Source organism: Cebidichthys violaceus, unplaced genomic scaffold (assembly GCF_023349555.1).
Source record: "Cebidichthys violaceus isolate CVI_PGR_0920_01 unplaced genomic scaffold, fCebVio1.0.p SCAF_3, whole genome shotgun sequence".
Lineage (NCBI taxonomy): Eukaryota > Metazoa > Chordata > Actinopteri > Perciformes > Stichaeidae > Cebidichthys > Cebidichthys violaceus.
This window is the reverse complement of record NW_027176483.1, coordinates 20,112,227-20,137,546: the sequence shown is the minus strand read 5'-3', so window position 1 is coordinate 20,137,546 and position 25,320 is coordinate 20,112,227. Positions and strand designations below refer to the sequence as shown.

Genomic DNA, 25,320 nt, shown 5'->3' with positions numbered 1-25,320 from the left:
AGACATTTTTAGCCGCCCAAGCACAGCCACAAGCCAATCTCAAACCAGCTTGTTATTAAAGACATTAACCCCAAAATGTTGGAAAATGTCAGTCACCTTGTCAATGCCTTCAATTGACAACTAGCAATGACAATTGCATTGGCTGGGAATCAAACCCAGGTCAACTGCTTGGAAGGCAGCTATGCTAGCCACTATACCACCAATGCTCAAATAGAACATTTCATAATGGCACAAAGTCGAGCCAACGGAAACGTGATTTGGTAGATGCGATTGAGTATTGAATCATTTACTTTCGAACTGAACCAACAAGCCTGGTGTTTGGGTAACATGGTGTAATGGTCAGTAATTTGGAGTCTGAAAGCAGTGATCCAAGTCCATGTCTCGGTGGAACCTTGTCAATTAAGGGGTGCACTCTTCAAAATTCTTAAATTCAGAATTAAAATACCTGTCACATTGTTCCCGAGCTTGAATAGAACTCAAATGTGATATGGAGTAAAGTAAGACAATGCAACTCCTGTAGTCTACAAACATTGACGTCCACAGAGGTCACAAAAAGCATCTACTTCGCAAAGCAAAAATTCCATCATCCACAAGACATTTTTAGCCGCCCAAGCACAGCCACAAGCCAATCTCAAAAAAGCTTGTTATTAAAGACATTAACTCCAAAACGTTGGAAAATATCAGTCACCTTGTCAATGCCTTCAATTGACAACTAGCAATGACAATTGCATAGGCTGGGAATCGAACCCAGGTCAACTGCTTGGAAGGCAGCTATGCTAGCCACTATACCACCAATGCTCAAATAGAGCATTTCATAATGGCACAAAGTCGAGCAAACGGAAACGTGATTTGGTAGATGCGATTGAGTATTGAATCATTTACTTTCGACCTGAACCAACAAGCCTGGTGTCTGGGTAACATGGTGTAATGGTCAGCACTCTGGAGTCTGAAAGCAGTGATCCAAGTCCATGTCTCGGTGGAAACTTGTCAATTAAGGGGTGCACGCTTCAAAATTCTTAAATTCAGAATTAAAATACCAGTCACATTGTTCCCAAGCTTGAATAGAACTCAATAGTGACATGGAGAAAAGTAAGACAATGCAACTCCTGTAGTCTACAAAGGCTGACGTACACAGAGGTCACAAAAAGCATTTACTTCGCGAGGCACAAATTCAATCATCTACAAGACATTTTTTGCCGCCCAAGCACAGCCACAAGCCAATCTCAAACCAGCTTGTTATTAAAGACATTAACGAAAAAATGTTGGAAAATATCAGTCACCTTGTCAATGCCTTCAATTGACAACTAGCAATGACAATTGCATTGGCTGGGAATCGAAGCCAGGTCAACTGCTTGGAAGGCAGCTATGCTAGACACTATACCACCAATGCTCAAATAAAACGTTTCATAATGGCACAAAGTCGAGCAAACGGAAACGTGATTTGGTAGATGCGATTGAGTATTGAATCATTTACTTTCGACCTGAACCAACAAGCCTGGTGTCTGGGTAACATGGTGTAATGGTCAGCACTCTGGAGTCTGAAAGCAGTGATCCAAGTCCATGTCTCGGTGGAACCTTGTCAATTAAGGGGTGCACGCTTCAAAATTCTTAAATTCAGAATTAAAATACCTGTCACTTTGTTCCCAAGCTTGAATAGAACTCAAATGTGATATGGAGAAAAGTAAGACAATGCAACTCCTGTAGTCTACAAACGTTGACGTCCAGAGAGGTCACAAAAAGCATCTACTTCGCAAGGCACAAATTCAGTCAACCACAAGACATTTGTTGCCGCCCAAGCACAGCCACATGCCAATCTCAAACCAGTATGTTATTAAAGACATTAACCCCAAAATGTTGGAACATATCAGTCACCTTGTCAATGCCTTCAATTGACAACTAGCAATGACAATTGCATTGGCTGGGAATCGAACCCACGTTAACTGCTTGGAAGGCAGCTATGCTAGCCACTATACCACCAATGCTCAAATAGAGCATTTCATAATGGCACAAAGTCGAGCAAACGGAAACGTGATTTGGCAGATGCGATTGAGTATTGACTCATTTACTTTCGACCTGAACCAACAAGCTTGGTGTCTGGGTAACATGGTGTAATGGTCAGCACTCTGGAGTCTGAAAGCAGTGACCCAAGTCCATGTCTCGGTGGAACCTTGTCAATTAAGGGGTGCACGCTTCAAAATTCTTAAATTCAGAATTAAAATACCTGTCACATTGTTCCCGAGCTTGAATAGAACTCAAATGTGATATGGAGAAAAGTAAGACAATGCAACTCCTGTAGTCTACAAAGGCTGACGTCCACAGAGGTCACAAAAAGCATCTACTTCGCAAAGCAAAAATTCCATCATCCACAAGACATTTTTAGCCGCCCAAGCACAGCCACAAGCCAATCTCAAACCAGCTTGTTATTAAAGACATTAACCCCAAAATGTTGGAAAATTTCAGTCACCTTGTCAATGCCTTCAATTGACAACTAGCAATGACAATTGCATTGGCTGGGAATCAAACCCAGGTCAACTGCTTGGAAGGCAGCTATGCTAGCCACTATACCACCAATGCTCAAATAGAGTATTTCATAATGGCACAAAGTCGAGCCAACGGAAACGTGATTTGGTAGATGCGATTGAGTATTGAATCATTTACTTTCGAACTGAACCAACAAGCCTGGTGTTTGGGTAACATGGTGTAATGGTCAGTAATTTGGAGTCTGAAAGCAGTGATCCAAGTCCATGTCTCGGTGGAACCTTGTCAATTAAGGGGTGCACTCTTCAAAATTCTTAAATTCAGAATTAAAATACCTGTCACATTGTTCCCGAGCTTGAATAGAACTCAAATGTGATATGGAGTAAAATAAGACAATGCAACTCCTGTAGTCTACAAACATTGACGTCCACAGAGGTCACAAAAAGCATCTACTTCGCAAAGCAAAAATTCCATCATCCACAAGACATTTTTAGCCGCCCAAGCACAGCCACAAGCCAATCTCAAAAAAGCTTGTTATTAAAGACATTAACTCCAAAATGTTGGAAAATGTCAGTCACCTTGTCAATGCCTTCAATTGACAACTAGCAATGACAATTGCATAGGCTGGGAATCGAACCCAGGTCACCTGCTTGGAAGGCAGCTATGCTAGCCACTATACCACCAATGCTCAAATAGAACATTTCATAATGGCACAAAGTCGAGCAAACGGAAACGTGATTTGGCAGATGCGATTGAGTATAGACTCATTTACTTTCGACCTGAACCAACAAGCCTGGTGTCTGGGTAACATGGTGTAATGGTCAGCACTCTGGAGTCTGAAAGCAGTGACCCAAGTCCATGTCTCTGTGGAACCTTGTCAATTAAGGGGTGCACGCTTCGAAATTCTTAAATTCAGAATTAAAATACCCGTCACATTGTTCCCGAGCTTGAATAGAACTCAAATGTGATATGGAGAAAAGCAAGACAATGCAACTCCTGTAGTCTACAAACGTTGACGTCCACAGAGGTCACAAAAAGCATCTACTTCGCAAAGCACAAATTCAATCATCCACAAGACATTTTTAGCCGCCCAAGCACAGCCACAAGCCAATCTCAATCCAGTTTGTTATTAAAGACATTAACGCCAAAATGTTGGGAAAGATCAGTCACCTTGTCAATGCCTTCAATTGACAACTAGCTAATCACAAATGCATTGGCTGGGAATCGAACGCAGGTCAACTGCTTGGAAGGCAGCTATGCTAGCCACTATACCACCAATGCTCAAATAGAGCATTTCATAATGGCACAAAGTCGAGCAAACGGAAACGTGATTTGGTAGATGCGATTGAGTATTGAATCATTTACTTTCGACTTGAACCAACAAGCCTGGTGTCTGGGTAACATGGTGTAATGGTCAGCACTCTGGAGTCTGAAAGCAGTGATCCAAGTCCATGTCTCGGTGGAACCTTGTCAATTAAGGGGTGCACGCTTCAAAATTCTAAAATTCAGAATTAAAATACCCGTCACATTGTTCCCGAGCTTGAATAGAACTCAAATGTGACATGGAGAAAAGTAAGACAATGCAACTCTTGTAGTCTACAAAGGCTGACGTCCACAGAGGTCACAAAAAGCATCTACTTCGCAAGGCACAAATTCAATCATCTACAAGACATTTTTAGCCGCCCAAGCACAGCCACATGCCAATCTCAATCCAGTTTGTTAATAAAGACATTAACGCCAAAATGTTGGGAAAGATCAGTCACCTTGTCAATGCCTTCAATTGACAACTAGCTAAACACAAATGCATTGGCTGGGAATCGAACCCAGGTCAACTGCTTGGAAGGCAGCTATGCTAGCCACTATACCACCAATGCTCAAATAGAGTATTTCATAATGGCACAAAGTCGAGCAAACGGAAACGTGATTTGGCAGATGCGATTGAGTATTGACTCATTTACTTTCGACCTGAACAAACAAGCCTGGTCTCTGGGTAACATGGTGTAATGGTCAGCACTCTGGAGTCTGAAAGCAGTGACCCAAGTCCATGTCTCTGTGGAACCTTGTCAATTAAGGGGTGCACGCTTCAAAATTCTTAAATTCAGAATTAAAATACCTGTCACATTGTTCCCGAGCTTGAATAGAACTCAAATGTGATATGGAGAAAAGTAAGACAATGCAACTCCTGTAGTCTACAAACATTGACGTCCACAGAGGTCACAAAAAGCATCTACTTCGCAAGGCACAAATTCAATCATCCACAAGACATTTTTAGCCACCCAAGCACAGCCACATGCCAATCTCAATCCAGTTTGTTATTAAAGACATTAACGCCAAAATGTTGGGAAAGATCAGTCACCTTGTCAATGCCTTCAATTGACAACTAGCAATGACAATTGCATTGGCTGGGAATCGAACCCAGGTCAACTGCTTGGAAGGCAGCTATGCTAGCCACTATACCACCAATGCTCAAATAGAGCATTTCATAATGGAACAAAGTCGAGCAAACGGAAACGTGATTTGGTAGATGCGATTGAGTATTGAATCATTTACTTTCGAACTGAACCAACAAGCCTGGTGTTTGGGTAACATGGTGTAATGGTCAGTAATTTGGAGTCTGAAAGCAGTGATCCAAGTCCATGTCTCGGTGGAACCTTGTCAATTAAGGGGTGCACTCTTCAAAATTCTTAAATTCAGAATTAAAATACCTGTCACATTGTTCCCGAGCTTGAATAGAACTCAAATGTGATATGGAGTAAAGTAAGACAATGCAACTCCTGTAGTCTACAAACATTGACGTCCACAGAGGTCACAAAAAGCATCTACTTCGCAAAGCAAAAATTCCATCATCCACAAGACATTTTTAGCCGCCCAAGCACAGCCACAAGCCAATCTCAAAAAAGCTGGTTATTAAAGACATTAACTCCAAAATGTTGGAAAATATCAGTCACCTTGTCAATGCCTTCAATTGACAACTAGCAATGACAATTGCATTGGCTGGGAATCGAACCCAGGTCAACTGCTTGGAAGGCAGCTATGCTAGCCACTATACCACCAATGCTCAAATAGAGCATTTCATAATGGCACAAAGTCGAGCAAACGGAAACGTGATTTGGCAGATGCGATTGAGTATTGACTCATTTACTTTCGACCTGAACCAACAAGCCTGGTGTCTGGGTAACATGGTGTAATGGTCAGCACTCTGGAGTCTGAAAACAGTGATCCAAGTCCATGTCTCGGTGGAAATTTGTCAATTACGGGGTGCATGCTTCAAAATTCTTAAATTCAGAATTAAAATACCTGTCACATTGATCCCAAGCTTGAATAGAACTCAAATGTGATATGGAGAAAAGTAAGACAATGCAACTCCTGTAGTCTACAAACGTTGACGTCCACAGAGTTCACAAAAAGCATCTACTTCGCAAAGCAAAAATTCCATCATCCACAAGACATTTTTAACCGCCCAAGCACAGCCACAAGCCAATCTCAAACCAGCTTGTTATTAAAGACATTAACCCCAAAATGTTGGAAAATATCAGTCACTTTGTCAACGCCTTCAATTGACAACTAGCAATGACAATTGCATTGGCTGGGAATCAAACCCAGGTCAAGTGCTTGGAAGGCAGCTATGCTAGCCACTATACCACCAATGCTCAAATAAAACATTTCATAATGGCACAAAGTTGAGCAAACGGAAACGTGATTTGGTAGATGCGATTGAGTATTGAATCATTTACTTTCGACCTGAACCAACAAGCCAGGTGTCTGGGTAACATGGTGTAATGGTCAGCACTCTGGAGTCTGAAAGCAGTGATCCAAGTCCATGTCTCGGTGGAACCTTGTCAATTAAGGGGTGCACTCTTCAAAATTCTTAAATTCAGAATTAAAATACCCGTCACATTGTTCCCAAGCTTGAATAGAACTCAAATGTGATATGGAGAAAAGTAAGACAATGCAACTCCTGTAGTCTACAAACGTTGACGTCCACAGAGGTCACAAAAAGCATCTACTTCGCAAACCACAAATTCCATCATCCACAAGACATTTTTAGCCACCCAAGCACAGCCACAAGCCAATGTCAAACCAGCTTGTTATTAAAGACATTAACTCCAAAATGTTGGAAAATATCAGTCTCCTTGTCAATGCCTTCAATTGACAACTAGCAATGACAATTGCATTGGCTGGGAATCAAACCCAGGTCAACTGCTTGGAAGGCAGCTATGCTAGACACTATACCACCAATGCTCAAATAGAGCATTTCATAATGGCACAAAGTCGAGCAAACGGAAACGTGATTTGGTAGATGCGATTGAGTATTGACTTATTTACTTTCGACCTGAACAAACAAGCCTGGTCTCTGGGTAACATGGTGTAATTGTCAGCACTCTGGAGTCTGAAAGCAGTGACCCAAGTCCATGTCTCGGTGGAACCTTGTCAATTAAGGGGTGCACTCTTCAAAATTCTTAAATTCAGAATTAAAATACCTGTCACATTGTTCCCGAGCTTGAATAGAACTCAAATGTGATATGGAGAAAAGTAAGACAATGCAACTCCTGTAGTCTACAAAGGCTGACGTCCACAGAGGTCACAAAAAGCATCTACTTCGCAAAGCAAAAATTCCATCATCCACAAGACATTTTTAGCCGCCCAAGCACAGCCACAAGCCAATCTCAAACCAGCTTGTTATTAAAGACATTAACCCCAAAATGTTGGAAAATATCAGTCACCTTGTCAATGCCTTCAATTGACAACTAGCAATGACAATTGCATTGGCTGGGAATCAAACCCAGGTCAACTGCTTGGAAGGCAGCTATGCTAGCCACTATACCACAAATGCTCAAATAAAACATTTCATAATGGCACAAAGTCGAGCAAACGGAAACGTGATTTGGTAGATGCGATTGAGTATTGAATCATTTACTTTCGACCTGAACCAACAAGCCTGGTGTCTGGGTAACATGGTGTAATGGTCAGCACTCTGGAGTCTGAAAGCAGTGATCCAAGTCCATGTCTCGGTGGAACCTTGTCAATTAAGGGGTGCACTCTTCAAAATTCTTAAATTCAGAAATAAAATACCTGTCACATTGTTCCCGAGCTTGAATAGAACTCAAATGTGATATGGAGTAAAGTAAGACAATGCAACTCCTGTAGTCTACAAACATTGATGTCCACAGAGGTCACAAAAAGCATCTACTTCGCAAAGCAAAAATTCCATCATCCACAAGACATTTTTAGCCGCCCAAGCACAGCCACAAGCCAATGTCAAACCAGCTTGTTATTAAAGACATTAACCCCAAAATGTTGGAAAATATCAGTCACCTTGTCAATGCCTTCAATTGACAACTAGCAATGACAATTGCATTGGCTGAGAATCAAACCCAGGTCAACTGCTTGGAAGTCAGCTATGCTAGACACTATACCACCAATGCTCAAATAGAGCATTTCATAATGGCACAAAGTCGAGCAAACGGAAACGTGATTTGGCAGATGCGATTGAGTATTGAATCATTTACTTTCGACCTGAACAAACAAGCCTGGTTTCTGGGTAACATGGTGTAATGGTCAGCACTCTGGAGTCTGAAAGCAGTGACCCAAGTCCATGTCTCTGTGTAACCTTGCTAATTAAGGGGTGCACGCTTCAAAATTCTTAAATTCAGAATTAAAATACCCGTCACATTGTTCCCGAGCTTGAATAGAACTCAAATGTGATATGGAGAAAAGTAAGACAATGCAACTCCTGTAGTCTACAAACATTGACGTCCACAGAGGTCACAAAAAGCATCTACTTCGCAAAGCAAAAATTCCATCATCCACAAGACATTTTTAGCCGTCCAAGCACAGCCACAAGCCAATCTCAAAACAGCTTGTTATTAAAGATATTAACCCCAAAATGTTGGAAAATGTCCATCACCTTTTCAATGCCTTCAATTGACAACTAGCAATGACAATTTCATTGGCTGGGAATCGAACCCAGGTCAACTGCTTGGAAGGCAGCTATGCTAGCCACTAAACCACCAATGCTCAAATAAAGCATTTCATAATGGCACAAAGTCGAGCAAACGGAAACGTGATTTGGTAGATGCGATTGAGTATTGAATCATTTACTTTCGACCTGAACCAACAAGCCAGGTGTCTGGGTAACATGGTGTAATGGTCAGCACTCTGGAGTCTGAAAGCAGTGACCCAAGTCCATGTCTCTGTGTAACCTTGCTAATTAAGGGGTGCACGCTTCAAAATTCTTAAATTCAGAATTAAAATACCCGTCACATTGTTCCCGAGCTTGAATAGAACTCAAATGTGATATGGAGAAAAGTAAGACAATGCAACTCCTGTAGTCTACAAACATTGACGTCCACAGAGGTCACAAAAAGCATCTACTTCGCAAAGCAAAAATTCCATCATCCACAAGACATTTTTAGCCGCCCAAGCACAGCCACAAGCCAATCTCAAAACAGCTTGTTATTAAAGATATTAACCCCAAAATGTTGGAAAATGTCAGTCACCTTTTCAATGCCTTCAATTGACAACTAGCAATGACAATTGCATTGGCTGGGAATCGAACCCAGGTCAACTGCTTGGAAGGCAGCTATGCTAGCCACTAAACCACCAATGCTCAAATAGAGCATTTCATAATGGCACAAAGTCGAGCAAACGGAAACGTGATTTGGTAGATGCGATTGAGTATTGAATCATTTACTTTCGACCTGAACCAACAAGCCAGGTGTCTGGGTAACATGGTGTAATGGTCAGCACTCTGGAGTCTGAAAGCAGTGATCCAAGTCCATGTCTCGGTGGAACCTTGTCAATTAAGGGGTGCACGCTTAAAAATTCTTAAATTCAGAATTAAAATACCCGTCACATTGTTCCCAAGCTTGAATAGAACTCAAATGTGATATGGAGAAAAGTAAGACAATGCAACTCCTGTAGTCTACAAACGTTGACGTCCACAGAGGTCACAAAAAGCATCTACTTCGCAAAGCACAAATTCCATCATCCACAAGACATTTTTAGCCGCCCAAGCACAGCCACAAGCCAATGTCAAACCAGCTTGTTATTAAAGACATTAACCCCAAAATGTTGGAAAATATCAGTCACCTTGTCAATGCCTTCAATTGACAACTAGCAATGACAATTGCATTGGCTGAGAATCGAATCCAGGTCAACTGCTTGGAAGGCAGCTATGCTAGACACTATACCACCAATGCTCAAATAGAGCATTTCATAATGGCACAAAGTCGAGCAAACGGAAACGTGATTTGGCAGATGCGATTGAGTATTGAATCATTTACTTTCGACCTGAACAAACAAGCCTGGTTTCTGGGTAACATGGTGTAATGGTCAGCACTCTGGAGTCTGAAAGCAGTGACCCAAGTCCATGTCTCTGTGTAACCTTGCTAATTAAGGGGTGCACGCTTCAAAATTCTTAAATTCAGAATTAAAATACCCGTCACATTGTTCCCGAGCTTGAATAGAACTCAAATGTGATATGGAGAAAAGTAAGACAATGCAACTCCTGTAGTCTACAAACATTGACGTCCACAGAGGTCACAAAAAGCATCTACTTCGCAAAGCAAAAATTCCATCATCCACAAGACATTTTTAGCCGCCCAAGCACAGCCACAAGCCAATCTCAAAAAAGCTTGTTATTAAAGACATTAACTCCAAAATGTTGGAAAATATCAGTCACCTTGTCAATGCCTTCAATTGACAACTAGCAATGACAAATGCATTGCCTGGGAATCGAACCCAGGTCAACTGCTTGGAAAGCAGCTATGCTAGCCACTATACCACCAATGCTCAAATAGAACATTTCATAATGGCACAAAGTCGAGCAAACGGAAACGTGATTTGGCAGATGCGATTGAGTATTGACTCATTTACTTTCGACGTGAACCAACAAGCCTGGTGTCTGGGTAACATGGTGTAATGGTCAGCACTCTGGAGTCTGAAAGCAGTGATCCAAGTCCATGTCTCGGTGGAAATTTGTCAATTACGGGGTGCACGCTTAAAAATTCTTAAATTCAGAATTAAAATAACTGTCACATTGTTCCCGAGCTTGAATAGAACTCAAATGTGATATGGAGAAAAGTAAGACAATGCAACTCCTGTAGTCTACAAACATTGACGTCCACAGAGGTCACAAAAAGTATCTACTTCGCAAAGCAAAAATTCCATTATCCACAAGACATTTTTAGCCGCCCAAGCACAGCCACAAGCCAATCTCAAAAAAGCTTGTTATTAAAGACATTAACTCCAAAATGTTGGAAAATATCAGTCACCTTGTCAATGCCTTCAATTGACAACTAGCAATGACAATTGCATTGGCTGGGAATCGAACCCAGGTCAACTGCTTGGAAGGCAGCTATGCTAGCCACTATAGCACCAATGCTCAAATAGAACATTTCATAATGGCACAAAGTCGAGCAAATGGAAACGTGATTTGGCAGATGCGATTGAGTATTGACTCATTTAATTTCGACCTGAACCAACAAGCCTGGTGTCTGGGTAACATGGTGTAATGGTCAGCACTCTGGAGTCTGAAAGCAGTGATCCAAGTCCATGTCTCGGTGGAACCTTGTCAATTAAGGGGTGCACTCTTCAAAATTCTTAAATTCAGAATTAAAATACCCGTCACATTGTTCCCAAGCTTGAATAGAACTCAAATGTGATATGGAGAAAAGTAAGACAATGCAACTCCTGTAGTCTACAAACGTTGACGTCCACAGAGGTCACAAAAAGCATCTACTTCGCAAACCACAAATTCCATCATCCACAAGACATTTTTAGCCACCCAAGCACAGCCACAAGCCAATGTCAAACCAGCTTGTTATTAAAGACATTAACTCCAAAATGTTGGAAAATATCAGTCACCTTGTCAATGCCTTCAATTGACAACTAGCAATGACAATTGCATTGGCTGGGAATCAAACCCAGGTCAACTGCTTGGAAGGCAGCTATGCTAGACACTATACCACCAATGCTCAAATAGAGCATTTCATAATGGCACAAAGTCGAGCAAACGGAAACGTGATTTGGTAGATGCGATTGAGTATTGACTTATTTACTTTCGACCTGAACAAACAAGCCTGGTCTCTGGGTAACATGGTGTAATTGTCAGCACTCTGGAGTCTGAAAGCAGTGACCCAAGTCCATGTCTCTGTGGAACCTTGTCAATTAAGGGGTGCACGCTTCAAAATTCTTAAATTCAGAATTAAAATACCTGTCACATTGTTCCCGAGCTTGAATAGAACTCAAATGTGATATGGAGAAAAGTAAGACAATGCAACTCCTGTAGTCTACAAAGGCTGATGTCCACAGAGGTCACAAAAAGCATCTACTTCGCAAAGCAAAAATTCCATCATCCACAAGACATTTTTAGCCGCCCAAGCACGGCCACAAGCCAATCTCAAACCAGCTTGTTATTAAAGACATTAACCCCAAAATGTTGGAAAATATCAGTCACCTTGTCAATGCCTTCAATTGACAACTAGCAATGACAATTGCATTGGCTGGGAATCAAACCCAGGTCAACTGCTTGGAAGGCAGCTATGCTAGCCACTATACCACCAATGCTCAAATAGAACATTTCATAATGGCACAAAGTCGAGCAAACGGAAACGTGATTTGGTAGATGCGATTGAGTATTGAATCATTTACTTTCGACCTGAACCAACAAGCCTGGTGTCTGGGTAACATGGTGTAATGGTCAGCACTCTGGAGTCTGAAAGCAGTGATCCAAGTCCATGTCTCGGTGGAACCTTGTCAATTAAGGGGTGCACTCTTCAAAATTCTTAAATTCAGAAATAAAATACCTGTCACATTGTTCCCGAGCTTGAATAGAACTCAAATGTTATATGGAGTAAAGTAAGACAATGCAACTCCTGTAGTCTACAAACATTGATGTCCACAGAGGTCACAAAAAGCATCTACTTCGCAAAGCAAAAATTCCATCATCCACAAGACATTTTTAGCCGCCCAAGCACAGCCACAAGCCAATCTCAAACCAGCTTGTTATTAAAGATATTAACCCCAAAATGTTGGAAAATGTCAGTCACCTTTTCAATGCCTTCAATTGACAACTAGCAATGACAATTGCATTGGCTGGGAATCGAACCCAGGTCAACTGCTTGGAAGGCAGCTATGCTAGCCACTAAACCACCAATGCTCAAATAGAGCATTTCATAATGGCACAAAGTCGAGCAAACGGAAACGTGATTTGGTAGATGCGATTGAGTATTGACTCATTTACTTTCGACCTGAACAAACAAGCCTGGTCTCTGGGTAACATGGTGTAATGGTCAGCACTCTGGAGTCTGAAAGCAGTGACCCAAGTCCATGTCTCGGTGGAAGCTTGTCAATTAAGGGGTGCACGCTTCAAAATTCTTAAATTCAGAATTAAAATACCCGTCACATTTTCCCGAGCTTGAATAGAACTCAAATGTGATATGGAGAAAAGTAAGACAATGCAACTCCTGTAGTCTACAAACATTGACGTCCACAGAGGTCACAAAAAGCATCTACTTCGCAAAGCACAAATTCCATCATCCACAAGACATTTTTAGCCGCCCAAGCACAGCCACAAGCCAATGTCAAACCAGCTTGTTATTAAAGACATTAACCCCAAAATGTTGGAAAATATCAGTCACCTTGTCAATGCCTTCAATTGACAACTAGCAATGACAATTGCATTGGCTGAGAATCGAACCCAGGTCAACTGCTTGGAAGGCAGCTATGCTAGACACTATACCACCAATGCTCAAATAGAGCATTTCATAATGGCACAAAGTCGAGCAAACGGAAACGTGATTTGGCAGATGCGATTGAGTATTGAATCATTTACTTTCGACCTGAACAAACAAGCCTGGTCTCTGGGTAACATGGTGTAATGGTCAGCACTCTGGAGTCTGAAAGCAGTGACCCAAGTCCATGTCTCTGTGTAACCTTGCTAATTAAGGGGTGCACGCTTCAAAATTCTTAAATTCAGAATTAAAATACCCGTCACATTGTTCCCGAGCTTGAATAGAACTCAAATGTGATATGGAGAAAAGTAAGACAATGCAACTCCTGTAGTCTACAAACATTGACGTCCACAGAGGTCACAAAAAGCATCTACTTCACAAAGCAAAAATTCCATCATCCACAAGACATTTTTAGCCGCCCAAGCACAGCCACAAGCCAATCTCAAAAAAGCTTGTTATTAAAGACATTAACTCCAAAATGTTGGAAAATATCAGTCACCTTGTCAATGCCTTCAATTGACAACTAGCTAATGACAAATTCATTGGCTGGGAATCAAACCCAGGTCAACTGCTTGGAAGGCAGCTATGCTAGCTACTATACCACCAATGCTCAAATAGAGCATTTCATAATGGCACAAAGTCGAGCAAACGGAAACGTGATTTGGTAGATGCGATTGAGTATTGAATCATTTACTTTCGAACTGAACCAACAAGCCTGGTGTTTGGGTAACATGGTGTAATGGTCAGTAATTTGGAGTCTGAAAGCAGTGATCCAAGTCCATGTCTCGGTGGAACCTTGTCAATTAAGAGGTGCACTCTTCAAAATTCTTAAATTCAGAATTAAAATACCTGTCACATTGTTCTCGAGCTTGAATAGAACTCAAATGTGATATGGAGTAAAGTAAGACAATGCAACTCCTGTAGTCTACAAACATTGACGTCCACAGAGGTCACAAAAAGCATCTACTTCGCAAAGCAAAAATTCCATCATCCACAAGACATTTTTAGCCGCCCAAGCACAGCCACAAGCCAATCTCAAAAAAGCTTGTTATTAAAGACATTAACTCCAAAATGTTGGAAAATATCAGTCACCTTGTCAATGCCTTCAATTGACAACTAGCAATGACAATTGCATTGGCTGGGAATCGAACCCAGGTCAACTGCTTGGAAGGCAGCTATGCTAGCCACTATACCACCAATGCTCAAATAGAGCATTTCATAATGGCACAAAGTCGAGCAAACGGAAACGTGATTTGGTAGATGCGATTGAGTATTGAATCATTTACTTTCGACCTGAACCAACAAGCCTGGTCTCTGGGTAACATGGTGTAATGGTCAGCACTCTGGAGTCTGAAAGCAGTGACCCAAGTCCATGTCTCTGTGGAACCTTCTCAATTAAGGGGTGCACGCTTCAAAATTCTTAAATTCAGAATTAAAATAACCGTCACATTGTTCCCGAGCTTGAATAGAACTCAAATGTGATATGGAGTAAAGTAAGACAATGCAACTCCTGTAGTCTACAAACGTTGACGTCCACAGAGGTCACAAAAAGCATCTACTTCGCAAAGCACAAATTCCATCATCCACAAGACATTTTTAGCCGCCCAAGCACAGCCACAAGCCAATCTCAAACCAGCTTGTTATTAAAGACATTAACTCCAAAATGTTGGAAAGGATCAGTCACCTTGTCAATGCCTTCAATTGACAATTTAGCTAATGACAAATGCATTGGCTGGGAACCGAACCCAGGTCAACTGCTTGGAAGGCAGCTATGCTAGCCACTATACCACCAATGCTCAAATAGAGCAATTCATAATGGCACAAAGTCGAGAAAACGGAAACGTGATTTGGTAGATGCGATTGAGTATTGAATCATTTACTTTCGAACTGAACCAACAAGCCTGGTGTTTGGGTAACATGGTGTAATGGTCAGTAATTTGGAGTCTGAAAGCAGTGATCCAAGTCCATGTCTCGGTGGAACCTTGTCAATTAAGGGGTGCACTCTTCAAAATTCTTAAATTCAGAATTAAAATACCTGTCACATTGTTCCCGAGCTTGAATAGAACTCAAATGTGATATGGAGTAAAGTAAGACAATGCAACTCCTGTAGTCTACAAACATTGATGTCCACAGAGGTCACAAAAAGCATCTACTTCGCAAAGCAAAAATTCCATCATCCACAAGACATTTTTAGCCGCCCAAGCACAGCCACAAGCCAATCTCAAAAAAGCTTGTTATTAAAGACATTAACTCCAAAATGTTGGAAAATATCAGTCACCTTGTCAATGCCTTCAATTGACAACTAGCAATGACAATTGCATTGGCTGGGAATCGAACCCAGGTCAACTGCTTGGAAGGCAGCTATGCTAGCCACTATACCACCAATGCTCAGATAGAGCATTTCATAATGGCACAAAGTCGAGAAAACGGAAACGTGATTTGGTAGATGCGATTGAGTATTGAATCATTTACTTTCGACCTGAACCAACAAGCCTGGTGTCTGGGTAACATGGTGTAATGGTCAGCACTCTGGAGTCTGAAAGCAGTGATCCAAGTCCATGTCTCGGTGGAACCTTGTCAATTAAGGGGTGCACGCTTAAAAATTCTTAAATTCAGAATTAAAATACCTGTCACATTGTTCCCGAGCTTGAATAGAATTCAAATGTGATATGGAGAAAAGTAAGACAATGCAACTCCTGTAGTCTACAAACGTTGACCTCCACAGAGGTCACAAAAAGCATCTAATTCGCAAGGCACAAATTCAGTCAACCACAAGACATGTTTTGCCGCCCAAGCACAGCCACATGCCAATCTCAAACCAGTATGTTATTAAAGACATTATCGCAAATATGTTGGAAAATATCAGTCACCTTGTCAATGCCTTCAATTGACAACTAGCTAATGACAAATTCATTGGCTGGGAATCAAACCCAGGTCAACTGCTTGGAAGGCAGCTATGCTAGCTACTATACCACCAATGCTCAAATAGAGCATTTCATAATGGCACAAAGTCGAGCAAACGGAAACGTGATTTGGTAGATGCGATTGAGTATTGAATCATTTACTTTCGAACTGAACCAACAAGCCTGGTGTTTGGGTAACATGGTGTAATGGTCAGTAATTTGGAGTCTGAAAGCAGTGATCCAAGTCCATGTCTCGGTGGAACCTTGTCAATTAAGAGGTGCACTCTTCAAAATTCTTAAATTCAGAATTAAAATACCTGTCACATTGTTCTCGAGCTTGAATATAACTCAAATGTGATATGGAGTAAAGTAAGACAATGCAACTCCTGTAGTCTACAAACATTGACGTCCACAGAGGTCACAAAAAGCATCTACTTCGCAAAGCAAAAATTCCATCATCCACAAGACATTTTTAGCCGCCCAAGCACAGCCACAAGCCAATCTCAAAAAAGCTTGTTATTAAAGACATTAACTCCAAAATGTTGGAAAATATCAGTCACCTTGTCAATGCCTTCAATTGACAACTAACAATGACAATTGCATTGGCTGGGAATTGAACCCAGGTCAACTGCTTGGAAGGCAGCTATGCTAGCCACTATACCACCAATGCTCAAATAGAGCATTTCATAATGGCACAAAGTCGAGCAAACGGAAACGTGATTTGGTAGATGCGATTGAGTATTGAATCATTTACTTTCGACCTGAACCAACAAGCCTGGTGTCTGGGTAACATGGTGTAATGATCAGTAATTTGGAGTCTGAAAGCAGTGATCCAAGTCCATGTCTCGGTGGAACCTTGTCAATTAAGGGGTGCACTCTTCAAAATTCTTAAATTCAGAATTAAAATACCTGTCACATTGTTCCCGAGCTTGAATAGAACTCAAATGTGATATGGAGAAAAGTAAGACAATGCAACTCCTGTAGTCTACAAACGTTGACGTCCACAGAGGTCACAAAAAGCATCTACTTCGCAAAGCAAAAATTCCATCATCCACAAGACATTTTTAACCGCCCAAGCACGGCCACAAGCCAATCTCAAACCAGCTTGTTATTAAAGACATTAACCCCAAAATGTTGGAAAATATCAGTCACCTTGTCAATGCCTTCAATTGACAACTAGCAATGACAATTGCATTGGCTGGGAATCGAACCCAGGTCAACTGCTTGGAAGGCAGCTATGCTAGCCACTATACCACCAATGCTCAGATAGAGCATTTCATAATGGCACAAAGTCGAGAAAACGGAAACGTGATTTGGTAGATGCGATTGAGTATTGAATCATTTACTTTCGACCTGAACCAACAAGCCTGGTGTCTGGGTAACATGGTGTAATGGTCAGCACTCTGGAGTCTGAAAGCAGTGATCCAAGTCCATGTCTCGGTGGAACCTTGTCAATTAAGGGGTGCACGCTTAAAAATTCTTAAATTCAGAATTAAAATACCTGTCACATTGTTCCCGAGCTTGAATAGAATTCAAATGTGATATGGAGAAAAGTAAGACAATGCAACTCCTGTAGTCTACAAACGTTGACCTCCACAGAGGTCACAAAAAGCATCTAATTCGCAAGGCACAAATTCAGTCAACCACAAGACATGTTTTGCCGCCCAAGCACAGCCACATGCCAATCTCAAACCAGTATGTTATTAAAGACATTATCGCAAATATGTTGGAAAATATCAGTCACCTTGTCAATGCCTTCAATTGACAACTAGCTAATGACAAATTCATTGGCTGGGAATCAAACCCAGGTCAACTGCTTGGAAGGCAGCTATGCTAGCTACTATACCACCAATGCTCAAATAGAGCATTTCATAATGGCACAAAGTCGAGCAAACGGAAACGTGATTTGGTAGATGCGATTGAGTATTGAATCATTTACTTTCGAACTGAACCAACAAGCCTGGTGTTTGGGTAACATGGTGTAATGGTCAGTAATTTGGAGTCTGAAAGCAGTGATCCAAGTCCATGTCTCGGTGGAACCTTGTCAATTAAGAGGTGCACTCTTCAAAATTCTTAAATTCAGAATTAAAATACCTGTCACATTGTTCTCGAGCTTGAATATAACTCAAATGTGATATGGAGTAAAGTAAGACAATGCAACTCCTGTAGTCTACAAACATTGACGTCCACAGAGGTCACAAAAAGCATCTACTTCGCAAAGCAAAAATTCCATCATCCACAAGACATTTTTAGCCGCCCAAGCACAGCCACAAGCCAATCTCAAAAAAGCTTGTTATTAAAGACATTAACTCCAAAATGTTGGAAAATATCAGTCACCTTGTCAATGCCTTCAATTGACAACTAACAATGACAATTGCATTGGCTGGGAATTGAACCCAGGTCAACTGCTTGGAAGGCAGCTATGCTAGCCACTATACCACCAATGCTCAAATAGAGCATTTCATAATGGCACAAAGTCGAGCAAACGGAAACGTGATTTGGTAGATGCGATTGAGTATTGAATCATTTACTTTCGACCTGAACCAACAAGCCTGGTGTCTGGGTAACATGGTGTAATGATCAGTAATTTGGAGTCTGAAAGCAGTGATCCAAGTCCATGTCTCGGTGGAACCTTGTCAATTAAGGGGTGCACTCTTCAAAATTCTTAAATTCAGAATTAAAATACCTGTCACATTGTTCCCGAGCTTGAATAGAACTCAAATGTGATATGGAGAAAAGTAAGACAATGCAACTCCTGTAGTCTACAAACGTTGACGTCCACAGAGGTCACAAAAAGCATCTACTTCGCAAAGCAAAAATTCCATCATCCACAAGACATTTTTAACCGCCCAAGCACGGCCACAAGCCAATCTCAAACCAGCTTGTTATTAAAGACATTAACCCCAAAATGTTGGAAAATATCAGTCACCTTGTCAATGCCTTCAATTGACAACTAGCAATGACAAATGCATTGGCTGGGAATCGAACCCAGGTCAACTGCTTGGAAGGCAGCTATGCTAGCCACTACACCACCAATGCTCAAACAGAGCATTTCATAATGACACAAAATCGAGCAAACGGAAACGTGATTTGGTAGATGCGATTGAGTATTGACTCATTTACTTTCGACCTGAACAAACAAGCCTGGTCTCTGGGTAACATGGTGTAATGGTCAGCACTCTGGAGTCTGAAAGCAGTGACCCAAGTCCATGTCTCTGTGGAACCTTCTCAATTAAGGGGTGCACGCTTCAAAATTCTTAAATTCAGAATTAAAATACCCGTCACATTGTTCCCGAGCTTGAATAGAACTCAAATGTGATATGGAGTAAAGTAAGACAATGCAACTCCTGTAGTCTACAAACGTTGACGTCCACAGAGGTCACAAAAAGCATCTACTTCGCAAAGCACAAATTCCATCATCCACAAGACATTTTTAGCCGCCCAAGCACAGCCACAAGCCAATCTCAAACCAGCTTGTTATTAAAGACATTAACTCCAAAATGTTGGAAAGGATCAGTCACCTTGTCAATGCCTTCAATTGACAATTTAGCTAATGACAAATGCATTGGCTGGGAACCGAACCCAGGTCAACTGCTTGGAAGGCAGCTATGCTAGCCACTATACCACCAATGCTCAAATAGAGCATTTCATAATGGCACAAAGTCGAGAAAACGGAAACGTGATTTGGTAGATGCGATTGAGTATTGAATCATTTACTTTCGAACTGAACCAACAAGCCTGGTGTTTGGGTAACATGGTGTAATGGTCAGTAATTTGGAGTCTGAAAGCAGTGATCCAAGTCCATGTCTCGGTGGAACCTTGTCAATTAAGGGGTGCACTCTTCAAAATTCTTAAATTCAGAATTAAAATACCTGTCACATTGTTCCCGAGCTTGAATAGAACTCAAATGTGATATGGAGTAAAGTAAGACAATGCAACTCCTGTAGTCTACAAACATTGACGTCCACAGAGGTCACAAAAAGCATCTACTTCGCAAAGCAAAAATTCCATCATCCACAAGACATTTTTAGCCGCCCAAGCACAGCCACAAGCCAATCTCAAAAAAGCTTGTTATTAAAGACATTAACTCCAAAATGTTGGAAAATATCAGTCACCTTGTCAATGCCTTCAATTGACAACTAGCAATGACAATTGCATTGGCTGGGAAATGAACCCAGGTCAACTGCTTGGAAGGCAGCTATGCTAGCCACTATACCACCAATGCTCAAATAGAGCATTTCATAATGGCACAAAGTCGAGCAAACGGAAACGTGATTTGGTAGATGCGATTGAGTATTGAATCATTTACTTTCGACCTGAACCAACAAGCCTGGTGTCTGGGTAACATGGTGTAATGGTCAGCACTCTGGAGTCTGAAAGCAGTGATCCAAGTCCATGTCTCGGTGGAACCTTGTCAATTAAGGGGTGCACGCTTAAAAATTCTTAAATTCAGAATTAAAATACCTGTCACATTGTTCCCAAGCTTGAATAGAATTCAAATGTGATATGGAGAAAAGTAAGACAATGCAACTCCTGTAGTCTACAAACGTTGACCTCCACAGAGGTCACAAAAAGCATCTAATTCGCAAGGCACAAATTCAGTCAACCACAAGACATTTTTTGCCGCCCAAGCACAGCCACATGCCAATCTCAAACCAGTATGTTATTAAAGACATTATCGCAAATATGTTGGAAAAGATCAGTCACCTTGTCAATGCCTTCAATTGTCAACTAGCTAATGACAAATTCATTGGCTGGGAATCAAACCCAGGTCAACTGCTTGGAAGGCAGCTATGCTAGCTACTATACCACCAATGCTCAAATAGAGCATTTCATAATGGCACAAAGTCGAGCAAACGGAAACGTGATTTGGTAGATGCGATTGAGTATTGAATCATTTACTTTCGAACTGAACCAACAAGCCTGGTGTTTGGGTAACATGGTGTAATGGTCAGTAATTTGGAGTCTGAAAGCAGTGATCCAAGTCCATGTCTCGGTGGAACCTTGTCAATTAAGGGGTGCACTCTTCAAAATTCTTAAATTCAGAATTAAAATACCTGTCACATTGTTCCCGAGCTTGAATAGAACTCAAATGTGATATGGAGTAAAGTAAGACAATTCAACTCCTGTAGTCTACAAACGTTGACGTCCACAGAGGTCACAAAAAGCATCTACTTCGCAAAGCAAAAATTCCATCATCCACAAGACATTTTTAACCGCCCAAGCACGGCCACAAGCCAATCTCAAACCAGCTTGTTATTAAAGACATTAACCCCAAAATGTTGGAAAATATCAGTCACCTTGTCAATGCCTTCAATTGACAACTAGCAATGACAAATGCATTGGCTGGGAATCGAACCCAGGTCAACTGCTTGGAAGGCAGCTATGCTAGCCACTATACCACCAATGCTCAAATAGAGTATTTCATAATGGCACAAAGTCGAGCAAACGGAAACGTGATTTGGCTGACGCGATTGAGTATTGACTCATTTTCCTTTCGACCTGAACCAACAAGCCTGGTGTCTGGGTAACATGGTGTAATGTTCAGCACTCTGGAGTCTGAAAGCAGTGATCCAAGTCCATGTCTTGGTGGAACCTTGTCAATTAAGGGGTGCACGCCTCAAAATTCTTAAATTCAGAATTAAAATACCTGTCACATTGTTCCCGAGCTTGAATAGAACTCAAATGTGATATGGAGTAAAGTAAGACAATGCAACTCCTGTAGTCTACAAACATTGATGTCCACAGAGGTCACAAAAAGCATCTACTTCGCAAAGCAAAAATTCCATCATCCACAAGACATTTTTTGCCCCCCAAGCACAGCCACATGCCAATCTCAAACCAGTTTGTTATTAAAGACATTAACGCCAAAATGTTGGAAAAGAACAGTCACCTTGTCAATGCCTTCAATTGACAACTAGTAATGACAATTGCATTGGCTGGGAATCGAACCTAGGTGAACTGCTTGGAAGGCAGCTATGCTAGACACTATACCACCAATGCTCAAATAGAGCATTTCATAATGGCACAAAGTCGATCAAACGGAAACGTGATTTGGCAGATGCGATTGAGTATTGAATCATTTACTTTCGACCTGAACAAACAAGCCTGGTCTCTGGGTAACATGGTGTAATGGTCAGCACTCTGGAGTCTGAAAGCAGTGACCCAAGTCCATGTCTCTGTGGAACCTTGTCAATTAAGGGGTGCACGCTTCAAAATTCTTAAATTCAGAATTAAAATACCCGTCACATTGTTCCCGAGCTTGAATAGAACTGAAATGTGATATGGAGAAAAGTAAGACAATGCAACTCCTGTAGTCTACAAACATTGACGTCCACAGAGGTCACAAAAAGCATCTACTTCGCAAAGCACAAATTCAATCATCCACAAGACAATTTTAGCCGCCCAAGCACAGCCACAAGCCAATCTCAAACCAGCTTGTTATTAAAGACATTAACCCCAAAATGTTGGAAAATATCAGTCACCTTGTCAATGCCTTCAATTGACAACTAGCAATGACAATTGCATTGGCTGGGAATCGAACCCAGGTCAACTGCTTGGAAGGCAGCTATGCTAGCCACTATACCACCAATGCTCAAATAGAGCATTTCATAATGGCACAAAGTCAAGCAAACGGAAACGTGATTTGGTAGATGCGATTGAGTATTGAATCATTTACTTTCGACCTGAACCAACAAGCCTGGTGTCTGGGTAACATGCTGTAATGGTCAGGACTCTGGAGTCTGAAAGCAGTGATCCAAGTCCTTGTCTCGGTGGAACCTTGTCAATTAAGGGGTGCACGCTTAAAAATTCTTAAATTCAGAATTAAAATACCCGTCACATTGTTCCCAAGCTTGAATAGAACTCAAATGTGATATGGAGAAAAGTAAGACAATGCAACTCCTGTAGTCTACAAAGGCTGACGTCCACAGAGGTCACAAAAAGCATCTACTTCGCAAAGCAAAAATTCCATCATCCACAAGACATTTTTAGCCGCCCAAGCACAGCCACAAGCCAATCTCAAACCAGCTTGTTATTAAAGACATTAACCCCAAAATGTTGGAAAATATCAGTCACCTTGTCAATGCCTTTAATTGACAACTAGCTATGACAATTGCATTGGCTGGGAATCGAACTCAGGTCAACTGCTTGGAAGGCAGCTATGCGAGCCACTATACCACCAATGCTCAAATAGAGCATTTCATAATGGCACAAAGTCGAGCAAACGGAAACGTGATTTGGTAGATGCGATTGAGTATTGAATCATTTACTTTCGACCTGAAACAACAAGCCTGGTGTCTGGGTAACATGGTGTAATGGTCAGCACTCTGGAGTCTGAAAGCAGTGATCCAAGTCCATGTCTCGGTGGAAACTTGTCAATTAAGGGGTGCACGCTTCAAAATTCTTAAATTCAGAATTAAAATACCTGTCACATTGTTCCCGAGCTTGAATAGAACTCAAATGTGATATGGAGTAAAGTAAGACAATGCAACTCCTGTAGTCTACAAACGTTGACGTCCACAGAGGTCACAAAAAGCATCTACTTCGCAAACCACAAATTCCATCATCCACAAGACATTTTTAGCCGCCCAAGCACAGCCACAAGCCAATCTCAAACCAGCTTGTTATTAAAGACATTAACGCCAAAATGTTGGAAAAGATCAGTCACCTTGTCAATGCCTTCAATTGACAATTTAGCTAATGACAAATGCATTGGCTGGGAATCGAACCCAGGTCAACTGCTTGGAAGGCAGCTATGCTAGCCACTATACCACCAATGCTCAAATAGAGTATTTCATAATGGCACAAAGTCGAGCAAACGGAAACGTGATTTGGCTGACGCGATTGAGTATTGACTCATTTTCCTTTCGACCTGAACCAACAAGCCTGGTGTCTGGGTAACATGGTGTAATGTTCAGCACTCTGGAGTCTGAAAGCAGTGATCCAAGTCCATGTCTTGGTGGAACCTTGTCAATTAAGGGGTGCACGCCTCAAAATTCTTAAATTCAGAATTAAAATACCTGTCACATTGTTCCCGAGCTTGAATAGAACTCAAATGTGATATGGAGTAAAGTAAGACAATGCAACTCCTGTAGTCTACAAACATTGATGTCCACAGAGGTCACAAAAAGCATCTACTTCGCAAAGCAAAAATTCCATCATCCACAAGACATTTTTTGCCTCCCAAGCACAGCCACATGCCAATCTCAAACCAGTTTGTTATTAAAGACATTAACGCCAAAATGTTGGAAAAGAACAGTCACCTTGTCAATGCCTTCAATTGACAACTAGTAATGACAATTGCATTGGCTGGGAATTGAACCTAGGTGAACTGCTTGGAAGGCAGCTATGCTAGACACTATACCACCAATGCTCAAATAGAGTATTTCATAATGGCACAAAGTCGAGCAAACGGAAACGTGATTTGGCTGACGCGATTGAGTATTGACTCATTTTCCTTTCGACCTGAACCAACAAGCCTGGTGTCTGGGTAACATGGTGTAATGTTCAGCACTCTGGAGTCTGAAAGCAGTGATCCAAGTCCATGTCTTGGTGGAACCTTGTCAATTAAGGGGTGCACGCCTCAAAATTCTTAAATTCAGAATTAAAATACCTGTCACATTGTTCCCGAGCTTGAATAGAACTCAAATGTGATATGGAGTAAAGTAAGACAATGCAACTCCTGTAGTCTACAAACATTGATGTCCACAGAGGTCACAAAAAGCATCTACTTCGCAAAGCAAAAATTCCATCATCCACAAGACATTTTTTGCCCCCCAAGCACAGCCACATGCCAATCTCAAACCAGTTTGTTATTAAAGACATTAACCCCAAAATGTTGGAAAATATCAGTCACCTTGTCAATGCCTTTAATTGACAACTAGCTATGACAATTGCATTGGCTGGGAATCGAACTCAGGTCAACTGCTTGGAAGGCAGCTATGCGAGCCACTATACCACCAATGCTCAAATAGAGCATTTCATAATGGCACAAAGTCGAGCAAACGGAAACGTGATTTGGTAGATGCGATTGAGTATTGAATCATTTACTTTCGACCTGAAACAACAAGCCTGGTGTCTGGGTAACATGGTGTAATGGTCAGCACTCTGGAGTCTGAAAGCAGTGATCCAAGTCCATGTCTCGGTGGAAACTTGTCAATTAAGGGGTGCACGCTTCAAAATTCTTAAATTCAGAATTAAAA

At 41.4% G+C, this 25,320-nt stretch overlaps 23 non-coding genes across 23 annotated transcripts; all 23 read right to left on the bottom strand.

Moving 5' to 3' along the window:
* Positions 1 to 134: 134 nt before the first annotated feature.
* trnag-ucc (transfer RNA glycine (anticodon UCC)) lies at positions 135 to 206 on the bottom strand. The gene has a single exon. It is a non-coding gene; the product is annotated as a tRNA-Gly (tRNA).
* Positions 207 to 726: 520 nt separating this feature from the next.
* Positions 727 to 798, bottom strand: trnag-ucc (transfer RNA glycine (anticodon UCC)). The gene has a single exon. It is a non-coding gene; the product is annotated as a tRNA-Gly (tRNA).
* A 1,704-nt stretch (positions 799 to 2,502) lies between these two features.
* Positions 2,503 to 2,574, bottom strand: trnag-ucc (transfer RNA glycine (anticodon UCC)). The gene has a single exon. It is a non-coding gene; the product is annotated as a tRNA-Gly (tRNA).
* Positions 2,575 to 4,280: 1,706 nt separating this feature from the next.
* On the bottom strand, positions 4,281 to 4,352 carry trnag-ucc (transfer RNA glycine (anticodon UCC)). Its single transcript has one exon. It is a non-coding gene; the product is annotated as a tRNA-Gly (tRNA).
* A 520-nt stretch (positions 4,353 to 4,872) lies between these two features.
* On the bottom strand, positions 4,873 to 4,944 carry trnag-ucc (transfer RNA glycine (anticodon UCC)). Its single transcript has one exon. It is a non-coding gene; the product is annotated as a tRNA-Gly (tRNA).
* A 520-nt stretch (positions 4,945 to 5,464) lies between these two features.
* trnag-ucc (transfer RNA glycine (anticodon UCC)) lies at positions 5,465 to 5,536 on the bottom strand. Its single transcript has one exon. It is a non-coding gene; the product is annotated as a tRNA-Gly (tRNA).
* Positions 5,537 to 9,016: 3,480 nt separating this feature from the next.
* trnag-ucc (transfer RNA glycine (anticodon UCC)) lies at positions 9,017 to 9,088 on the bottom strand. Its single transcript has one exon. It is a non-coding gene; the product is annotated as a tRNA-Gly (tRNA).
* Positions 9,089 to 10,200: 1,112 nt separating this feature from the next.
* On the bottom strand, positions 10,201 to 10,272 carry trnag-ucc (transfer RNA glycine (anticodon UCC)). Its single transcript has one exon. It is a non-coding gene; the product is annotated as a tRNA-Gly (tRNA).
* Positions 10,273 to 10,792: 520 nt separating this feature from the next.
* trnag-ucc (transfer RNA glycine (anticodon UCC)) lies at positions 10,793 to 10,864 on the bottom strand. The gene has a single exon. It is a non-coding gene; the product is annotated as a tRNA-Gly (tRNA).
* Positions 10,865 to 11,976: 1,112 nt separating this feature from the next.
* trnag-ucc (transfer RNA glycine (anticodon UCC)) lies at positions 11,977 to 12,048 on the bottom strand. Its single transcript has one exon. It is a non-coding gene; the product is annotated as a tRNA-Gly (tRNA).
* A 520-nt stretch (positions 12,049 to 12,568) lies between these two features.
* On the bottom strand, positions 12,569 to 12,640 carry trnag-ucc (transfer RNA glycine (anticodon UCC)). Its single transcript has one exon. It is a non-coding gene; the product is annotated as a tRNA-Gly (tRNA).
* A 1,704-nt stretch (positions 12,641 to 14,344) lies between these two features.
* trnag-ucc (transfer RNA glycine (anticodon UCC)) lies at positions 14,345 to 14,416 on the bottom strand. The gene has a single exon. It is a non-coding gene; the product is annotated as a tRNA-Gly (tRNA).
* A 522-nt stretch (positions 14,417 to 14,938) lies between these two features.
* On the bottom strand, positions 14,939 to 15,010 carry trnag-ucc (transfer RNA glycine (anticodon UCC)). The gene has a single exon. It is a non-coding gene; the product is annotated as a tRNA-Gly (tRNA).
* A 520-nt stretch (positions 15,011 to 15,530) lies between these two features.
* On the bottom strand, positions 15,531 to 15,602 carry trnag-ucc (transfer RNA glycine (anticodon UCC)). The gene has a single exon. It is a non-coding gene; the product is annotated as a tRNA-Gly (tRNA).
* Positions 15,603 to 16,715: 1,113 nt separating this feature from the next.
* On the bottom strand, positions 16,716 to 16,787 carry trnag-ucc (transfer RNA glycine (anticodon UCC)). The gene has a single exon. It is a non-coding gene; the product is annotated as a tRNA-Gly (tRNA).
* A 520-nt stretch (positions 16,788 to 17,307) lies between these two features.
* trnag-ucc (transfer RNA glycine (anticodon UCC)) lies at positions 17,308 to 17,379 on the bottom strand. The gene has a single exon. It is a non-coding gene; the product is annotated as a tRNA-Gly (tRNA).
* A 1,113-nt stretch (positions 17,380 to 18,492) lies between these two features.
* Positions 18,493 to 18,564, bottom strand: trnag-ucc (transfer RNA glycine (anticodon UCC)). The gene has a single exon. It is a non-coding gene; the product is annotated as a tRNA-Gly (tRNA).
* Positions 18,565 to 19,084: 520 nt separating this feature from the next.
* Positions 19,085 to 19,156, bottom strand: trnag-ucc (transfer RNA glycine (anticodon UCC)). Its single transcript has one exon. It is a non-coding gene; the product is annotated as a tRNA-Gly (tRNA).
* Positions 19,157 to 19,678: 522 nt separating this feature from the next.
* Positions 19,679 to 19,750, bottom strand: trnag-ucc (transfer RNA glycine (anticodon UCC)). Its single transcript has one exon. It is a non-coding gene; the product is annotated as a tRNA-Gly (tRNA).
* Positions 19,751 to 20,270: 520 nt separating this feature from the next.
* Positions 20,271 to 20,342, bottom strand: trnag-ucc (transfer RNA glycine (anticodon UCC)). Its single transcript has one exon. It is a non-coding gene; the product is annotated as a tRNA-Gly (tRNA).
* A 1,113-nt stretch (positions 20,343 to 21,455) lies between these two features.
* trnag-ucc (transfer RNA glycine (anticodon UCC)) lies at positions 21,456 to 21,527 on the bottom strand. Its single transcript has one exon. It is a non-coding gene; the product is annotated as a tRNA-Gly (tRNA).
* A 1,113-nt stretch (positions 21,528 to 22,640) lies between these two features.
* On the bottom strand, positions 22,641 to 22,712 carry trnag-ucc (transfer RNA glycine (anticodon UCC)). The gene has a single exon. It is a non-coding gene; the product is annotated as a tRNA-Gly (tRNA).
* A 1,114-nt stretch (positions 22,713 to 23,826) lies between these two features.
* Positions 23,827 to 23,898, bottom strand: trnag-ucc (transfer RNA glycine (anticodon UCC)). Its single transcript has one exon. It is a non-coding gene; the product is annotated as a tRNA-Gly (tRNA).
* Between the last annotated feature and the right edge of the window lie 1,422 nt (positions 23,899 to 25,320).